We start from the raw sequence: 6854 nt of genomic DNA on the forward strand, positions 1-6854 counted from the left end.
CGGCTGATCTCGCTCTTATTAGTGACAATTGGCTGTGACCTCACCTGCTCACCCATGCTGTCATCACTGAGGGTGTATCTGCTGCAGCAGCAGCAGGCGATTAGATCATCCACTCTGGTCATAGGAGGAGACATCCAGACACACGTTTGCTCTGCTGAACCAAAGGAGGTCTGATGCATGTTGTCATGGTTCCTTGACTTTTGATATTTTTTTACCTGTAAAAACAGTTTCACGTGTTTCATTTTTAAGGAGAAAAAAATCCAGGCTCTAAAAACCTACAAAGCACCCTGTTAACACATACAGTACAGGTGTGTACTCCCTTTGCAATGTCTACTAATCTGTGTTTGCAATCACAAGCAGTCATTAAGTTTTTAGATTGATTTATTAAGATTTATTACACATGTAAATTCAATATTATTCAGTTCTTCAGTTCCTCAAAGTTAAGCGGTATAGCAGCAATATGGATGGGAGGGTTGGGGTGTTAGTGTGATTCAATACAGCACAATCACAGACTTTCATAATGAGCTCGAAGCCTCTTTGACTCACTATGACGCATCACACATAACAGTCATTTCAGGTCTATTATACTGAATAACAGACATAACCCAGCCTTCATAGACAAACTCAGGCCTTCATCAACACCTCATATCATGTTCCATGTGAATTCATCCATATTAACAAATCTATTGCTTTTACTTTAAGTAGCAGATGCCTTAACCTTTGAGGTATTGCTGTTAAAACCTTCAGTTTCCACTGTTTATTCAATCTTTTCCCACAACTTCTGTCCATGATTTTCGATGCTTGCTTGCCAACCAATGTTACTTTTACCATGATGTGTTAAAGCTGAGCTTGAAATACCCCTGATGCAAAACATCAGTCAGTTTGCTTGGTGAGAGTGATAAAAGTGCTCATGTACCTTTTATTTTTCGTATAATAAAATGTCCATTTTACCATGACTGATCCATTGTTTTGTAACTTGGCCCTCTTGCCCAGACTTCAGGATATCTCAACGTTTTAACATTTTGGAAAGTCTTAATCGGCACTATATTTAGTTACTGTAGGACCAGTTTAAAACACTTAAAGGTACATTATGTAATAAATCTAAATCAACTGGCCATCAAATCCTCCTAATATGTCACAGAGACTCAGGAATAATGTTCATATAACAAACTGAACTCACCAACAACAACAGTACAGACAAAATATTTGGATTAAAAAAAACATTTTGCAGACTGCAAATCACGTTTATGTTTTGAAATCATGTTTTTGGCATGTGGCGCCACCTACCGCCGTCTACCAATCAATGCAGTCAGTAGAGTCACGCAACCAAGGGTTTCCAGTTACGTCAGAAAACGAAACCTAAAAGACCTCGGTGTTTTGAATTTGAATGAAGTAACTGTTTTTGGCCACATCAACTTAGTTTGAATAAAGATCATCGTGGCAAGGGTGTTGTGTACATTTGGTGAAAAGAAGAATTACTTGTGGTGCCTGTTGTTAGGGTCTCTGTTTTATTGATGGATACCATATACCATATAATTTTGAATGAATCAGTTCAGTAAAGAGGACATATTCAGCACGTAGAGATAATTTCAGAAATATATTAAACTCAATCCAAATCCATCTTAACACCCTCACCTCTTCTCCACTCCTCTTCTCCAAATGAATGATATTCAAGGCCTTTCCAAACCTCTATCCTCCTGTTTCTGTGGTCAGTGAGAGTCAATCACAATTCCATACAGCATACAGCTCGGCAACAAATATCTCCACGCTCACAATAATGCCTCTCTGTCCCGTGTGTGTGTCTCCGTGTGCCACAGCGGTGTAAAGCAGTCACACCTTGTCACAGCGCTCTGGAAAAGCAGATGTTCAGGATGCGCTTTTACAGCCACGATCAGAGATCCACATACAAACCGAAGCTAGCCGTGTTTCCCCGACTAAGCCCTACCACATGAATTATAGATGATGAAACAATCTTTAAACATGTTCATTAAAGACAATGCAAAAAAAAAAAAAAGTCACGCTCATACATATTTATTTTAAGCAAATCGCAACACAGCCCACTCATCTCCACCCATTTCTGTATTCTCTTCTACCCAGTCAGTGTGAGGGGAAGACAGTGTCTCAGCAACCTTGACTGGAGACGAGCAGGAGTCACATGCGTGACTGGATCGACTTCGCCTGTGATGGCTGTTTGCTAGCTTTGCCGCAGCAGCCAGGCTTGCCTGCCTGCTGATGTGCTATTACTCGCTCTGGAAGAAATGCTCGTGTGGAGGATGACACATTATTATCCTTTAATCTCGGTCTCAGCTTGTTGAGCATCAAATTGAAATATCCTGAACAGATGTAAAAACACATGTGAGCCCGGGCGCACAAGCTGTGCTGCGCTTTGTTTCATCTATCCATGATGTGAGCCTTAAGGAGAGGCTTTTTAAAATTTCATCACTATTCAAAAGGATAATTAATACGTACCCCCAGGCTTTGATTATGCGATACCCAGTGTGTAGTGCTGGTGTTGCCATAATGAGCCACTCATCAGTGCTCCTCTGCCTGTACCTCCCCAACAAACATACAGTTTGCATAAGATACTTAAGATTCTGCTAAGGTACCACCATGCCTGTACGTGTGCTTGTATGTGTAAGCACCTGCATATATTTAGACGTAGGTGCTTGTATGTGTGTACGCACTCAAGGCATGAATACCTGTCTAATTTGCAGTACAATGCTATAGGTTAGATCACACTGGTTGTTCCATTTTTGTTTACATGCAGACCCCTGTCAGATTGTCAGCAGAAAGAATGGGCTTGTTCCATGACGCCTGCCAATGCCTTCACCTGCTCACTCTTCATGTGCACACACACGTGCACACACACACACAAAGCTGGCGAGGAGATGGTGGTTGTCAGTGAGCGGGTGTTGTGGTGTTGCAGCAGCAAGATGGACAGGCAGGTGGAGACTGACAGGCCATGGAATCCGATGGGGAATATCGGGAGTTCACACATAATGAGACCTGTCAATTTGAATGCCTCAAGGCTAAGCAGCGAGCAGGCTGCGGCTGACGACCGAGGCAGCCATTTCTTCCCAGGGAAAATATTCCAGGGTAATCTCTCGCCCTTGACCCCTCAACAGACTCTAAACAACACTGATAACAGAGCAATTACTCTGTCATTGTGTGGATGTAAGTGCCACTTTCTGAACGACGAAACACACAAAACTGAAAGCTGGCTGTTTCAAAGTATGGCCTGCTTGATTAAAGGATACGTATCGACAATCTTTTTTTTTTTTTTTACTTCTCGTATGCACTTTCTTGACAGGACATCACTGTCACAGGGTCAGGATCTCCACCAAATTTCTATTCTCTACACAATGTGCTGCTTCTGGAGATATCCGTGGATCGTCGTTCCAAAGTAGCGAGGTATATAGGTAATAGATGGTGTCATCAGAGATTTGCCCAGTGCCTGAGATAACCTGTGGGTGCTTTACCCTGTTTGGAATTTAACATGTTCACCCAGTGATAAAGTGACACATGAGAGGGGCAGTGGGACCCGCTGACAGCAGACGGACCGGTGCATCCTCTCTGTCCTTAAATCCAATTCCATGCTTGACACCGAGCAGAATTAGCTTTGGACAGGTGAGTGATAAGTTCCCAGGATGCTTTCGCCAAATAGATCTAAGTCATCGCGGCGCCACGGCCTTCAGACAATAAGTTGTTCTCGCAGGAGCAAATTGAGCGATGGAGCATATGGTAATCACAATCAGTGTTTAGGATCTATTTGATAAAGCAGACGGGGAACTGCGTTTATTTAAAGACATGATCTTATCAATTACTAATCAATAGTTCTCCAGCAGCTTAAAGTGAATAAAATATAAATTTCTCCCTGTAGAATATAGTGCCGCCGAGATGATCATTAAATTTGACTGTGCTGCTTGTTTTCAGGCTCACTACCTTATTGATTTGTGTAAATTATCATTTACCAGGCAAAAAGTAGGATTTTGAAAGGATGAATAATAAAAGAGGAGCTATCACTAAAGGCATAGAAAAACTGAACGAGCACACTATATGATTATCATAAGTATCCTGGTTATTTCCCTCTTCCTCTGTTAAACTCTTCTTTTCCCCCTCACCTTTTCCATTACCTCCTCTCTCCTCCACTTCATATCTTTGAGTGACAATCATAGTGATAGTCAAGGCCTTCCCAACCCCTCTCCCTCTCTCCTGTCATCCCCTGGTCTCTCCGGTCAATGGGTGTCAATCAGAGCATGGCCCTCACGCAGATTGGCAACAAGTATCCTCGTGCTCACGAAACAATTATGACTGGGCTGCAGCGAAAATGGATTCCCGCGTCGACTCTCCACACAGCGCTCCTCTTCTGCCGGCCGACGGGGTCCTGCCATGGGAAGCAATTATCGCTAGATGCCAGCTGACAGCCCGATTCCATCGCCAGTACTAGCGGCCCTCGTCCTCAGGCTTTCTCTAGGCAAATAGCATCCTCAACACTTAAATCAAACCTCTTACCAACCATTGTCTCCTATCAGAGAAAGAGATGGTTCTCTTTGTTCCCCTGAACAATGCAGTGGGAATTAGCAGGATACAGAAGATGCAGAGGATGAGGAGGTGTTTTGATTTTTTTCGGCACTCAAATCAAACTGCTCCGTCTCCCTGGTGTCTAACCCTCAGAGGAACCTTTGCAAGAGTAATGGAGATGAGGTGGAAGGTGGTGGACACTGAACTGTGATCCAGACCTCTGAAGCAAGAATAGAGAGGAGAGGACAAAGGAAACCAAGATGGAGTTTAATGAGCAAACATCAAAACGTAGTGAACCCTGGATTGTGTTGTTGCATTTACTTCTACTAGCATCACCCTACTTGTTTTGTAATGTTTTTCTCGTAAAAATAATAAAATAATAATAATAATAATAATAAGGAAAAATCTTTTGAAACATGTTTGGACTTAAACAAACAATGTCAGATGTGTGATGACTGCGGCGGCAATTTACATTTGTTGTATGTGTGATGATTGCGGAGGCAAAGTAATGTCAGGAGAAAATATGAGTACTTAAGTCAAGAAGTTTTAAGAAATGTGTGCAAAGTTCCACAGTAATTCAGTAAAAATCCTGCTGTATGAGAACTAATTACTTTCTATATTGCTGAAAATAAGCTGAAACTGATTCTCTTATAAATGGGCCAAGATTAATGTGTTCCCTTAAGAGGATGTGTGTAAGATAAATGAGCCCAAATTAACGAAAATGGGACAATTAATTGTTATAAAAGTCAAACAGTCATCTGCCACTTTGCTTATTAATTGAATAAACACATCAAGGCAAAGTTCAGTCAATGCTTTAATGGCTTTAATTAAAACACATTGTCCTATTTTTCTCTCGCTCGCTCTCTCGCGCTCACTTTCTCCTTCTCCCTGTGTACCTGTATTTGTGAAATAATAAATAAATTAGAATACACACCGCCACCGACTAATTATCATGCAAATAAAACAGAAACAAAGCATATTGTGACTGGTAATCTGTGTCAGATCATGGGTGAAATTCCCTAACGTGCTCAGAGATGCTCCACCGAGAGTGACTCGGGATGAGGAAATGAGAGGAGAAGAAAGAGCAGCACTAAAAGACGAGAACGGCTGTCACTTATCCAATGTCGAATTAATTCCGTCCTCTTTCCGTTTTGCATTTGTCTGTGGCAAAGTGTCCCCCTGTTATTTTGTCTCTCTCTCTCTCTGTGTCTTTTTCTCTCCATGTCTGTGTAAATGCTGTCAAGCTTGTTGTGTTCACTGGGTTGACGACTCAAAATTGTGATTGTTCAGTCAGGGTAATGAAACAGCACCAAAGAAATAGGTTGCTGCTTATACATTAGCATGCATATTGTGCATGTTGCACTGTTTGAGTTATCATTCCTGTTTAATTGCAGTTTGTAAAAGAAAAACTACCATTTCAAAGCTACTCTCTTTCCCATGTCCTTGCAACCGTGGATTTTTTTCCCCCTACATTGTTAATTTGGCATAGAATCTTTACCCTGAAGCATCCCTATCCTATCCTATCTATTTATCTGGGCTTGGGACCAATCGTCCACTAATCATCCATAAAGGCAGGATATATTAGGCAGTTTTTGGGTTAAGTAGACTAGTCAAGCCTGTGATCAAACCTGGGGAAACAACCACTTTGGCAATGAGACACAGCTATCTGTTAGCAGTGAAATTTTCAATAATATTATTATTATTATCATCATTATTCTCCTTAGAATGTTTGGAAATGTTACCATCTTACTAATACATATCAGCTCTTTTGGGCAAAATGTAGTTAGTCAGCAATTATGACTAGCTAGATACGTCATATTGTTAAGTTGCCAATATTATTAGTCCCAGTTAGTTCCCCAACCACTTTATGGTCTCAGAAACTGGTAGTGTTGTATTTTGTAACAAGGAGTCTATTATAAAGTAAAGTAGTTAAAAAAAAAAAAAAAAAAATTCAGATGTAACAAAGTGTCCTGGGTTTTCCAGAGTTGCCCAAGTGTCACTCTTTGCAACAAAGCACTTTGTGCTCATGCTGTGAACTGTCTCTTTTTTTTTTTCAATATCCTGTTTATTTGCTTCCACTTCTACCTAAACATCCACCTCTGAGCTCTTCACTCTCACACACAGATACTGACAGGTCAGAGGCCAAAATGTTAACTCCACATACTTTTCACATGCATTATAAATCTGTCCCACCTGACAAGGGGCGACTGAAAAGCTTAAATGCATTGTAGCAAGTCTTGCTGCCGCCGTGGGTTCTCTTGACACACTCGAGACAAATACACACACTTTATTGCTGCACACATAATATGGGTGTATAATATTATGCACTGACG

This window comes from Microchirus variegatus, assembly GCF_963457635.1.
Source record: "Microchirus variegatus genome assembly, chromosome: 5".
NCBI classification, from domain to species: domain Eukaryota; kingdom Metazoa; phylum Chordata; class Actinopteri; order Pleuronectiformes; family Soleidae; genus Microchirus; species Microchirus variegatus.